Genomic DNA, 13,127 nt, shown 5'->3' with positions numbered 1-13,127 from the left:
AAGGGTTCTAGATTTTTCAATGCAACCCTTCTTTATCCATAAACTAAGGTGTAGCCAATCATTCTTGCCAAACCACTTATACTCTCCCTGCTTCTAGCCCCTCCCCGTGTTATGTAAAGCAGCTCTTTGGGCCATTTCCATGAGCAAATGTCTAGGATGCCGGAGTGTTCCTCTGTGTGAATTCATCCTACACCCTGGTTAGAACCACTTTTATTTCACTTAAGCCTCAGCCTCCTTTGTAGGTTGACACCACCTATGACTGTGGAGGGTCAAATTAAGTGAATACCCTGCCTTTCCACAAACCACCTGCACCACCTAGCTGCTACCCTCACCCTGCTGCAATCTCCCACTCCCTACCCCACAGCTAGGCGGCACAGAAATCTGGTTCTTCCACACCCTCCCATTGTCGTGGAAATACAACCTGCCAGTTTCCCATGTCCCTGAGGCTTGCAGGATCTGGGCCTGGCTTCCACCCCAAGCTCCTCTCCTGTTACGCCCTCTAGATCCTGAGCTCCAACCACTGTGTGGGTGTCTCTCCCTGCGTCTGAGGCAAGATCCCTTTCCTGGTGCAGGGTCTTCTTACTCACTAGTTCCTTGGTGTGAAATGATCTGCCAGTTCCTTTTCCACCTGCTCCCTCACTTCAACTCAAAAGGAGCTGCCTCTTCATGCAGGACTCAGTTGAGACTCTTCCTTCTCTCTCCTAGAGAACTTCCTGGATCATTCTTTTCCTTTTTTTTCCCCCAGGAGTGTACGTAGTGCTTGCCAGAAAGACAGACAGAGAGAGGAGAGGGGGAGGGAGAAAGCACTCCCCAGTGGGGTGTGGTCACACAGCAATCCCTTTTCCACCATCTTTCCACCCCATCGGGATTTGGACACACATGCACATGCCTCTGGTGTGTTTTTCCAGCTGTGGGGACAGTATTTGAACAACATGGCCATGTGGGGTCTGGCTCTTTTAACCACAACGCCATGCGCAGTTGTTTTTTTGGATCATTTTTTCTAAAGCCCTTTCCCTCATCACTTGTTATTTGTAATCAGAAGTACTTCTGGGGCCAGCAGGTGGCATGGTGGTTAAGGTGCTGGACTCCCACATGGCCGATCATGGTTTGAGTCCTGGACCTGGTAACTTGGGAATCAAACAGGCATGTGTACGTATGTACCCAAGATCCCAGGAAGAAAATGGAGAAGGGACTATGCCATGCTATCCACCGACCGCCCCCCCCACCTCGGGGGGTGATTCCTCACTTTCCTTCTTACTCTCTTTCTCAAAAACAACAACAACAACAACAACAAACAACCCAAAAAAACCTTAAAATAAAAGCACTTCTGGCTGGCACTTACCACCATGTGTAATTATCGTTACATATCGCGTGTTTACCTTTGTGGGGAAGGCGGGGTACAAACGTCTTGCTCATGTTTGTGCCCTCAGGGCTCTTCGTGTGCTTTCCTCATAGCGGGGCTTGGAAAATGCTGCTGGGCGAGTGACTAACAGGATCCTCTTGTCAGTTCTTTCCTAGACCAGCTCTCAAAATGGCCCTTAAGAGGACTGTGGAGCTTCAGGAGGAGGACCTGACTGCTAATGGTCTCCAAGCCTCAGACTTTTCCCAAGGAAAACAGAGATAGGAATGCCTGATAAAGGTGGCTTGGACACTCAGACACTCAGGGCAACAAGGTCACCTGGGGAGACGTTGACAGGCAGGCTCTGGTTCAGCTGCTCTAGCCAGCTTCCAGGTGAGCTCCACGCTGCTGCTGCTGCTTAGTACAGCTTAGTTCCTCAGGAAGCTCTGAATTTTCAGACCTTGGAGTAAGAGGAGAAGTGCGTGTAGGTGCTGGGAGACTGGGGCCTGGGTGATATGTGGGTGAGCACCCAAGCGGGCTCTGGGCAGGGACGGGAGGAGCAGGGCAAGAGCTGCCTCCTCCCACCCAGTGCCCCAGCAGACCAGCCAGACAAGACCGACGGGCTTCTGTAGAATTTCAGAATTTTCCTTGGTCTCAGAGAGTGAATTTTATCCAAGTTTGCTCATTCATTCAATCATTTTTTCATCTATTTCTTCAATAAGTATTTGTCATAATTAGGTCTTGAGGATACCGTGGGGACAAAACAGATGAAGTCTGTATCTTCCTAACATTTAAGTTCTGGAGACAAAGCCCTGGATTTAAGCTCTTGGATGTGTGTGTGTGTGTGTGTGTGTGTGTGTGTGTGTGTGTGTCTTTGTTGTGTTTGTTTGATTTTGGTGAGTCATTTCAGTTGCCTGAGCCTTAGTGAAATATGATGCCCACAGCCAACCCAAGTGGCTGGGAGGATTCCTAGTGAAGATAAGGTGTTCACTGTTATTCACAGAACCATTCATCTGAATTTTGATGTCAGTCAAAGTTGTCAATTCATAAAGGAAAATTATATTAGGGAGTTTCCTTACTTATTTAGTCATACGACCAAGAACGTGCCCTGTCCAAGGCTCTGGGGATATTGTGGGGACAGAACCAGAAAAGTCCTGTCCTATTGACATTTACATTCGCGAAGGGATGATAAGACCTTCAACAAATAAACACATATACAAAGAAGAATGTGTCAGTGCTGAGTGTTGTGAGGAAAATAAAACTAGGAAATATGGTGGAGACAAGGAAGGAGCGGGGCTACTTTAGTGGGGAGAGTAGAGAAGGCCTGACAGGACTCAACCTCAGCTGAGATCAGGATAATGAAAAGAAAGAAAAAAAAGAGAGAGAGAGAGAGAGAGAGAGAGAGAGAGAGGAGGAAGGATGAAAAGAAGGAAAGAAAGAAAAAGAAAGAGAAGGAAAAATAGGAAGGAAGGAAGGAAAGAAAGAAGGAAGGAAAAATAGGAAGGAAGGAAGGAAGGAAGGAAGGAAGGAAGGAAAGAGAGAGAGAGAGAAAAGAAAAAGAATGAAGTCATGCTGAAATCTGAAGGCCAATAACACATGCAGAAGCCCTACAGAGAGACTGAGCTTGATGAATAGGCAGGAAAGAGCAGTGTGGCTGGCCACTGGGAGCAAAGAGAGAGGGCGAGAGCTGAACTCAGAGACATCCGGGAACCAGGCAGGCAGGTTCTTGTCAGCCAGGCTAGAGATTTGAGTTTTATTTCAAGTGAGAAGAAGGGGGAGCTGCCGAAGATTAGCTGTAGGGGGAGATGTGAACTGATTGGGGATCATCCTGGCAGCCGTGCAAGAAACAGATGCTAGGGAGCAAGAGAACCACTCAGGAGGAAAGGCAGTGGTCTCGGTGAGCGATGACAGGGTGGCGTGGATGATGGTGCCACGAGCCAGGACGGTGGCAGCAGAATGGAGGCCGCGCTGGGGCTACATGTTGGAAGAAACGTGGGTGGTGAGGGGGCACACACAAATGCCTTGGGTATTGGCGAAATCCCACATGCTCTGCTATTTTGGGAGGAAACACAACTTAGAATGCATTAGTAATCCCTTTCCCTTAGAACACTTCAACAAAGGCAAAGCTGTTGTGAAACCAGAAGGAAATAAGACCTCCTCTAATCCTGCCTACATGCACAGAACCTGCGAAAGGAGGCTATTGCTTAGGAGGGAGATTGGTACCCCAATCCCCTCCCTGTCCTCTGAAGTCTCATTGAAATTCGCCGCTTGTTTGAAAGGGCATGAGATTCTTCTTTAACAAGTAATGAGTGTTATTTAGATGCACTGAGCAGTCTGATTCTGATTATGCATTATTCGTATTTAGAGGGGGTTATGGAAGGAAAATGAAATGGAAGTGAAGACCCAGGCAATTTAATTAAAGGCTGAGTTTGATAACCAGGAGTCATGGTGTGTGTGCGTTGGCCTGATGGTGGTGAGGTAGCAAGGAGAGAGGGAACGCTTAATTTTCCTGCATCAAGTCTAGAGAATTGCCTCTTGGTTCCCCATTTGGGCGGAGTCCTCCCATCCCAGTCCCAACAATTTCAGTGTTGGGGTAGGTTTCCTGTGGCTCAAGGCCCTCTCATTTACAAAGGGCTGACAATGAAGACAGTTGCCATTACCTTGAAGCTAAACAATAGCCATAGAGAGCCGCTGAACTGAGGAGAGTGAGGATATATACCTTTACACTTGGGTACCATCATCACATCCTCCGTAACACAGAAAGAATCCAGTCTCAGGGCTGGCCCCATAGCCTGGTGGGTAAGGGAGCCAGATGCCACATGGCCAACCACGGTTCAAATCCCAGCAACTTGAAAAACATACCAGACATGTGTACGTGCATGCCCCCAAATCCTAACCGACGTGAGAAATGGAGAAGGGACTATGGTGTGATCATGCCCCACTGGGGGCTGCTTTCTTTCTCCCTCTCTATTCCCTGTCTTTTCCTGGCAAGTGCACACACCCTCTGGCAATTAAAGAACAATCCCATCTTAGTAAGTCCTGGGGCTGTCTCTGTGACCTGGGGGTTGCGTCAGCCAGATCCCACATAGCCAACTATATGGTTTGAGTCCCACACTGTGCTCCCTGGGAAACACGCTGGGTGCATGTGCACCCATGGCCAAAATCCCAAAAGGAAGGAGAAATGGAGGAGGAGGATTGCTGTGTGACCATTCCCCACGGAGCGTGCTCGCTCCCCTTCTCTGGCGAGCACACGTGACCTCTAGGAAAAAACAAAAGTCCTGTAATTGTGTTACAAAGTATTCTGAGGGTCAACAGCATTATTCGTTTAACATAGTGTTTACATATATTACAACTTTTTCATTAAAAACAACAACAACAAAAAACCATAAAACTCCCCTTTTGCTTCTCCCCAGGCACGGAAATGGCTGAGGCTTTTCCTTCATAGAGGAATCCTGGAATTTGCCTTTTAAAAGTCTGGTGGCTTAGGAGCAAGGACCATTCTAGTCCCCCCCCAACTTGGAATCAGTCCCCTTTCTCCTCTCAGGAACACAGAGGGAGCTGCCAGAAGCGTATGGCAGGATCAATGGAGGGTGAAGGAACAGCGTTTCAGGCGCAGATGAGGTGGGAAGGCCCTTTTCTGACAGTCGTCATGGATGTCCCCCCAGGGACCATATGTCCCCATGCCTGCTGCTGGCCAAATGGAATTCATGGCTAGGAATATGTGTCCTCTGGTTTTCTTCTCAGTCCCTGCAACTGTTTGATGGGGGGGGTGGGGTGGGGAGGTGGGGGGAGAGGAGCCAATCATCTCTTCTGTGGGCTGGAATTACAAATGTAGTAAAAGATTGATCTTGGCCTTCCTGGCACTTCAGGCACCTCCCGCATCGCCCTGAGGACCACTCGCCCTGGCACCAGCAGCCCAGAGCACTCGGCCCACCTGGGCATGTGGATGAGAAAAAAACCTTCTCCAAGTGCCATTTTCTAAAACCTCAGAGGCATGTTTTGAATTCAGGCTATTCGCTTCTTGGTAATGATAAAAATTGAGTTGCTTCTTCTTTACAGGGGGAGGAACTGGGAGAGATGATTTTATCTGGGAGCTGTGACTGCCACCTGGTGGATGATGGTAGGCGAGCAACTACAAAGGCGCCTTTGAGAGTCGGCTGGCCATTAATCTCTTCACTCTGTTCAACTGTTCCTTTTGGGGAGAAGCTCAGTTGAGGGGAAGAGAGAGATGACTACAGCACAGTGTGACGGATGTTGGGGCAGGTGTTCTAGTTAATTTCATTGCTAATAACAAAAAATATCTGAAACTGAGTGATTAAAGAAACAACAACAACACAAAAAACAGGCTTATTCCGCTCACAGTTTGGAGTTCCAGACCCAGGGCGCTCTGTGGGTATTTTCTAGCTACATCACAACTGGCAGAGAGGAGTGGATGGCCCATGTTCCACTTGTGTCTTTTTTTTTTTTTTTTTTACAAACCCACCAGGAGTCAATCACGGAGACCCCACCCTGACACGATTAACCCTCACTTCTCCAAAGCCCCATCTCTTTTTTTTTTGGTCTTAGATTTTTGCCATAGGCCACTTGTATTTGCCAGACAGCAGGAAACAGAGACAGTGAGAGGGAAAGGGAGAAATCACCCCCTGGGGGGATGGCCACACTGCAATCCTTTCTTCCTGGGATTGTGGGCATGTGTACGCACACATTCCCAGCATGATTTTCAGGCCATCGGGTCTGGGACTAGAACCATGATTGGCCATGTGGGAGTCCAGTGTCTTAACCACTACTCCATCTGCTGGTTCCAAGTTCCACCTCTTGACATCATAATTCAATTCAACCAAGGTGAGCTTAGTTACCATGACTGGGCACATGTATTTTCGAGGGACATATTCAAATTAGTACAAGTATTCTTGGGTAGGGATGAAGGGTGTGAGTGCTGGAGCCACAATGCCTGAGTCTAAATCCATTCTCAGGGACCTCCCTCTGTGACTTTGAGCTGCTTAACCTCTCCCCTGCTTCTTCTTATCTGTAAAATGGGGTTGATAACAGTCCCTGCCTCACAGAATAATAGTACCTATCTCACAGGGTAGTCATGAGAATTCAAATGATATGACTGCTTAAAGCTTACCCATGGGAAGTGCTCAGGGGACGGTATGGAGGAAAATATGGGGCTGTGTGAACCTTCGCACTCACAGTGTGAGGTGCTTTGCTGCATAGGATATGGGGGATGTGGCAGTGGACAGAAGCGTTGCTCCTGACCTCCGCAGGCCCATTAACTGGTGAGGACAAATGAACACATGAAGAAGGAACAAAAAGGAAGTAATCCCACCCCATGATCTAGCTGGGGAGGCAGACCTGTGAGCAGATGATTGCAATTGGCAACAATGACATCCCAGCTGATTCTGGGATGCTATGTAGTGCTAGAGGTGCTGGCACACAGCAGAGAGAGGGTGATACTCTGGGAGGAAGAGGCTCGTAACTGAGTTCTGAAGGATGAGAGGGAGTTAGTTGCTGAGCTAAGGCGAAGGGGGTTCCAGTAGGGTTCCGAATGATGTTTGCAAGGGTCATAGATGAAATCAGACTCAACCCCTTTGAGGCACTGAAAGAAGTTCAGTGATGCTAGAAGCCAAGGGCACAGTTGAGATAAGGCTGAAACGCCAGCAGGTTCCAAAGCTTCGAGGGCCCTTAAGGGGACAGATTGCATTTTGCTTTCAGAGCAATGAGGAGCTACGGAGGGGAGAACACGCATCAAAAGTGGAGAACATCTTGTCAGGCCAGTGGGACACTGGAGGTGGCAGAGCCCGATGCTGAAGGCAGACTGCTGGCTGGAGGCAGAAGGAAATGTTGGATTTGACATGTGAGTGGTAAGATGAACCAGCAAGCCCTCGCTCCCTTTTATGAGAAGACTAGAGGCAAAGGAAACCAGTAGAAGCTGCCTTGGGGAAACTGGTGCTGTGGCTTAGAAACACAGTTAACATCAGGTCTGATTTCTTCTGAAATGGCACCAATAGAGTGGGATGGGAAAGGGAGAAGTTTGATCTTAAAGGTCTGGCCCAGTTTATGCTCACAGGAGTAATAGCTTTGTCTCCTTAGAAAGTTGGCCTTGACGTAGCTGGGGAAAACTCGTTTCTCTTTCCTAGGTGACAAGCACAGAGAAACAGCTATGTGGAGAGACTAGCTGAAGTTGGGACACTCACATTCCCAGTCATTCCTGAGACTCAAGTCTGACCACCTCCCTCTCCAGAATCTAGGACAGAGCAGAAAATAGGTACTGAGTGTTGCTCAAGCCCTCACGAAGGAATGAAGTGATAGGCCCTTCCTGGTGATGCATGGAGGTTTCTGAGGGAGGTGGGGAATTCCTGGGAGGAATGACCAGGGGGTGGTGTGGAGAGAGGAGCAGAGCTGGGAGGAGACGCGTCAGGAAAGGAAGGACCGTGCTCACTTTAAAGGTCTTGTGGAGGAGAGACAGTGCTTGTGGGATTTTCACCTTAGCCCTGCTGTACTTACTCCTTTGCAGTGTGTCTGGCCATGCAGCTATCTGTTCATTTATGCAACAATCCAATGTGGAATGACTGCCAGGCATTGTCAGGTGCCTGGGTACATGCTGAGGGAATAAATAGGTTAAAGTCCCTGCTGTCATGTAGCAGTTGTTGGGGCCAGGGTGGGATCAGAACTAGGAGAGGTGATTTCAGACAAAGATAAAGACAATGTGTGAGGGGTGGACTGGGGACAAAGCTGCTTTGGAGAGAGGGATCCAGGGAGGCTGCTCTCAGGAGGGATCTTTAGGCTGAGATCTGAACCATGAAGAGGGGCTGGCTTTGAGAACTTTCACCCACCGGGCTCTTGTGTCATCTTCTGGGCATCCTGTCAGCTGCCATCCTCCCTAACTCCTCCTGGAACACAGGAAAGGCTCCAGGTGACAGAGAAAGCAAGGCAGATCTGTGGTTGTTCCACATGGACAGGTCAAAATGGGCTCATGAGGCACAGTAGCTTTAGTCTTCTGTTTCCTACATTTCCTCCATCCTTGTTCTCCTAGCTAGGGGAACATCCTTGGCAGAGTCATGACCAATTTTTGCATAGAAAAACATGTCATGGCATTCCCTATGACCTAAGAGTTTCTACTGTATTTGTCATCTGTTCTGCCAAGTCAAAAATAAAACGCTGGATTAAAACAAAACAAAAGGGCCAGCCAGTAATACGGAAGTTATGGTGGCTGCATCCCACATGGCTCACTGTGTGGTTTAAGTCCTAGACCCTGTGGCCTGAAAAACATGCTGGGTGTGTGTAGATATGCATATCCAAAGTTCTGAGTGGAGAATAGAGAAGACAGGATTGCAGCATGGGGGATTTCATCCTCCCTCAGGGTTCTTTCCCACTGCTCTTTCCTTCTCTGGCAAGCACACTCACCCTAGAGCAAATTAAAACAAAACAAAACTATTCAAGATGACTGGAGAGCTACTGAGGTGGTAAGACTTTGAGGAGAGGCAAAATGCTGGGGAGAAGAAGCATACTGAGGTAACTCAATAAGCAGCTCTGCCTTCACCAGACATTAGCTGATTTGTGAGTGGAAGCCTAGAAGCCATGCAGTTGAGCAAAGCTTTTAGGTAGTCTTGTGGGACTTTCGGAACAAAAACAAGTTCAGGTCCAGCCAAGGAGGGCCCTAGTAAACATCCTTGACCTTAAACTGGAACATCTGAAAAACTACAGTATAAGGAGTAAGACCAAACAAGAAAAACACTAGCTTTAATAAAGACTGAACCCAGCTATAAATCCACTCAATCCCAGATAAGAGAAAGATGAATTGCCCCTATCTTAACTTCCTGCCAGAAACAAAAGCAAATTCTCTGTGGAGAAAAATAATATCACCTGGAATCTCAAATGAGTTCTACAGTCTTTATTACACAATAGCTGTCATTTAATGAAAAATCACCTAGAATACCAGGATTCAAATGCAATGACTAGGAAAAACAAAACAAACAAACAAACAAACAAAAAACAGAGACAGAGAGAACTGGTTTCTAAAGCTGAGAGCAGTGTTATGTGCCTTTAATCCCAGTGTTGGAAATACAGTGAGACCCTATCTGAAAGAGCCAGGTGTGGTAGTACACACCTGTGGTCTCAGCTACTCAAATGACTAAGGCAGGAAAATTGCAACACAGTGAAATCCTGTCTGAAACACCACACACACACAAATGATCTCAGTTATAATAGCATTGAAAATCATTCTGATCAATATGTTGTAGAGAATATTCTAAAGAAAGTCTTGAGAAAAAAATTAAACAATATGGAAACAGAAGTTCCAGAGAAGAAAAACTCTGAGATGTAATACCTTAGTAAAGGAGTTTAATGGATTAGATAGTACTGAAGAGAGGATTAGTGAACTGGTACATAGATCAATAGAAAATAACCAGACAGAAACATTAAGAGAACCAAGCATGGGAACTACAGAAAAGATTACAAGTGATATATGGAATAGAGCAAAAAGATTTTAACATATCTAAAGTCTCAGAAAAGAAGAGAAAGTATGGCATGAAAGCAGTAACTGAAGAGAGAATGGCCTAGGATTTGCTATAACTAACAAATAAAATCAAGTTACAGATTCAAGAATCACAAGGTAGATGCAAAGAAACTCGTACTAGTCACATAATGGTAAAACTACTGAAAAGCAAAAGACAAAAATAAAATCTTAAAAGCATGCAGAGGAAAAAGATACATTACTTTGGAAACAGCAGAAATACGACAGCTTACTTCTCAGAAGAAATATCAGAAGCCAGAAGACAACAGAAAATCTTCGAAGTGCTGAAGGAAAATAGCTGGCAACCTTGAATTCAATACCCAGAATATTTAAAAACATAGTTTAAAAATATACATTATATAAAAACTAAGAAAATTCATCACCAGTAGAATCATATTAAAGTAAAAAGTAATGGTTGTTTGGAACCAGCAGTTAGCGTAATGGCTAGGTTGCTGGACTCCTATGTGGTCAACCGTGGTTTGAGTCCTGGACCCGGTGGGTTAAACTCACACTGGGCGCGTGTGCATGCGTGCCCAAGATCCCGAGAGGAGAATGGAGGAGAAGGGATTGTGGCGCATTCATCTTCCCGGGGTGTGATTTCTCGCTTTCTGTCTTTCTGGTGAGCACACGCACCCTATAGCAAAAACCTCTCCAAAAAAAGGTAATGATTGTTCTTCAGGTAGAGAAAAACAATTCTACTTGGATGTATGACTATATAAAAATGAATGAAAAACAAAGGAAAGGGTACTTTGGGCTAGTAAACCCAAAAGAGTATTTACTGTATAAAATAAATAGTAATAATAATGTCTTATGGTGTTTTATATATATTTTAGAAAATGACCTATATGCTTCTTACAGAAGGTATCATAAACATAAAGATGAAAAAATTTTGGAAGTAGACAGAAGAGAAGCAGAGACACCTGTTGTGGTATCTCTCTAGGAAGAAAGGTCAAAAAACTTGAATAAATGTCTACGTTTCAGGCAGAGAAGTGAGGTGGGACAGACAAAATTCAAGAAAAAACTGGGAAGTTTTAGGACCACCAAATCATGTGTTGGAGATGTAAAGAGGGAGTCAACTGCTGAACTCAGAAAGGCTCAGAGCCCTGCTGGCCACAAGGGAGAAAGGGAGATGGACTCTCCTCCAAAACTTCAAACCCCACTTCCCAACTGCAGGAGAGTAATGAAACTCACAGGGAGCTGGCACTCCTTGTTGGAAATTGTATGGATATACCACCTCAGGGCAAACACTGCCCTGGGCCCAAGCCCCAAAGCTCATCAGTATCTGAAAAGCTGATGCACACATGGAGTATAAAATACAATCAGTATCAGGCAACCTGGTATCTCCATAGCCCTGAGAGGACAGAATACAGCACAGAGGAGTCACCCTGTGATCCAGATAATTGAGGCGAATACCCCTGATCAAAGTCTACTGGTCTCTCTTAATGCCAGAGACTAAGAACTGTTCATCCACCATGGCTCCGCCCAAAGTATGGCATACAAGACAGCCTCCTCAGCAGTCCAGGTACTCCCCCCAACTGGCTAGCAGGCCTATGTGCTCTCTGCCCCTCAAATTCAAGACACTGGTAGCAATATCCAGCCCTTCATGAGTTCTAATGTTGAGCATCAGTACTGTTAGGTTCAGGGAGTATTGCTGCTGAGAGAAGAGTCCACAGTTTCCCAAATAGCCATCCCAGGACTATTAATAATGGCCCCTAATTAAAAACTGTCAAATGTTCATCAACAGCGGAAAAGATGAATAGTGATATACCCATGTGCTGAATAAATAGATGAATAGCAATATATTCAAATTCACAGCAATAACATGTATCACTCAGACACACTTGAGAGAAAGAAGCAAAACGCAATGGGTGTAAACCCCATGGATGATGTCTGAGATTAGGAGAGATAAAGCAAGGTGACTGTGCAAAAATAGAGTGCTTCTGAGTAGGTCTCAATCACATGGCGGCATGTAGCGCGTGAGATGGCCACCTATATGTTGATTTGTGCACTTTTATACATATGTGTGTAATTCAATAACAAAGATTTATTTTAAGATGTCTCTGGGGAACCAGCAGTTAGCGTAATGGCTATGTCGCTGGACTCCCACGTAGTCGACCGTGGTTCACATCCCGGACCCGGTGGCTTAGAACTCACACTGGGCACGTGGGGGTGCGTGCCCAAGATCCCGAGAGGAGAATGGAGTTCTTGAGAAGGGATTGCGGTGTGACCATCCCCCCTGGGGGGTGATTTCTCACTTTCTGTCTCTATGTCTCTCTCTGTCTGTCTGGTGAGCACACGCGCCATAAAGCGAAAACCTCTCAAAAAAAAAAAAAAAGAGAAAATGTCTCTGTGTCTGCCTATTATTTTGGGGGAAGTCACTCCATATTTTGGAACCCAGGTTCCTGTGCCATTAAAATGCTGCATGGATTAGAGATGGTCAATGGGAAGCTTTGTGTAAAGTTCAAACGTACAGAAATTAAAATGTGCACCTCACCGACTCGGTGCTCAGTAAACATTACATGAAAATTAAGTCTAAGGAAATTACCTCTTGTGATGTGCCAGATGATTAACATGCTTCTTTTGGATTTATCCTCACTACCCAATTATCTGAGGAAACTGGAGGCTCACAGAGGGCAAAGTGGCTGATCTGAATATACCGTATCCTAAAGTGGTCAGGCTGTAGTCTGCTTGAGAAAAACGCTGGTCTCAGGCCCGTCCTCTGCGCGGGGTCCACCACCCACCCCTGGCAGGTCAACGCCCCACTGGTGCCCTCCAGCCGTGAAAGGTTGGTTTCACCCCCTCAAGCCTCCAGTTCCTTCTGGCTAAGATTCCAGATAGGCCGAGCCAGTGTGGTTTGTGGCTCTGAAGTCCTCCGCACCAGCCACGAGAGGACCCCCAAGGATCTGGGTCCTTTCCCCGGTCTCAGTTCTTCACCCCAAGTGATACAGTCCCCAAACTCTAGCACCACTTTCTGGATAGCAGGCCCGCCATCCCCCCCAAAAGCACCGCTTGCTCCCCCTCTCAGCTTTCCTCACCCCCAACCTCCATGAAGCGTGATCCTCCTGACTCTCCGTCCTTCCAGCTCACAGCATGCCGGCTCCCCAGCTCCCACCCTTAGATTTCCCGCCCCATCCAAGTACGAGGCCCACTCGTTGGAAGTACAGTGCTTAACCTGCACCCCGGCCCGCACAGGTACCTGGCCTGTGTCCACTCCCCGCCACTCCACCCACGGTGGTCCAGAGCCTGGCCCGGCCTCTCGCCCACGGCGGCGCG

The 13,127-nt window shown here is 46.9% G+C and overlaps 1 long non-coding RNA gene across 1 annotated transcript; it reads right to left on the bottom strand.

Annotated features, from left to right (window-relative positions):
- Positions 1-1,337: 1,337 nt before the first annotated feature.
- On the bottom strand, positions 1,338-13,004 carry LOC102491925 (uncharacterized). Its single transcript, XR_336052.1, has 3 exons — positions 12,890-13,004; positions 12,400-12,538; positions 1,338-1,799 (listed from the first exon to the last, which is right to left on the bottom strand). It is a non-coding gene; the product is annotated as an uncharacterized LOC102491925 (long non-coding RNA).
- Between the last annotated feature and the right edge of the window lie 123 nt (positions 13,005-13,127).

Source organism: Tupaia chinensis, unplaced genomic scaffold (genome assembly GCF_000334495.1).
Source record: "Tupaia chinensis unplaced genomic scaffold, TupChi_1.0 Scaffold000612_1, whole genome shotgun sequence".
NCBI lineage: Eukaryota > Metazoa > Chordata > Mammalia > Scandentia > Tupaiidae > Tupaia > Tupaia belangeri.
Note: the sequence above shows the minus strand (reverse complement) of the source record. Positions and strands in the feature narration are given on the sequence as shown.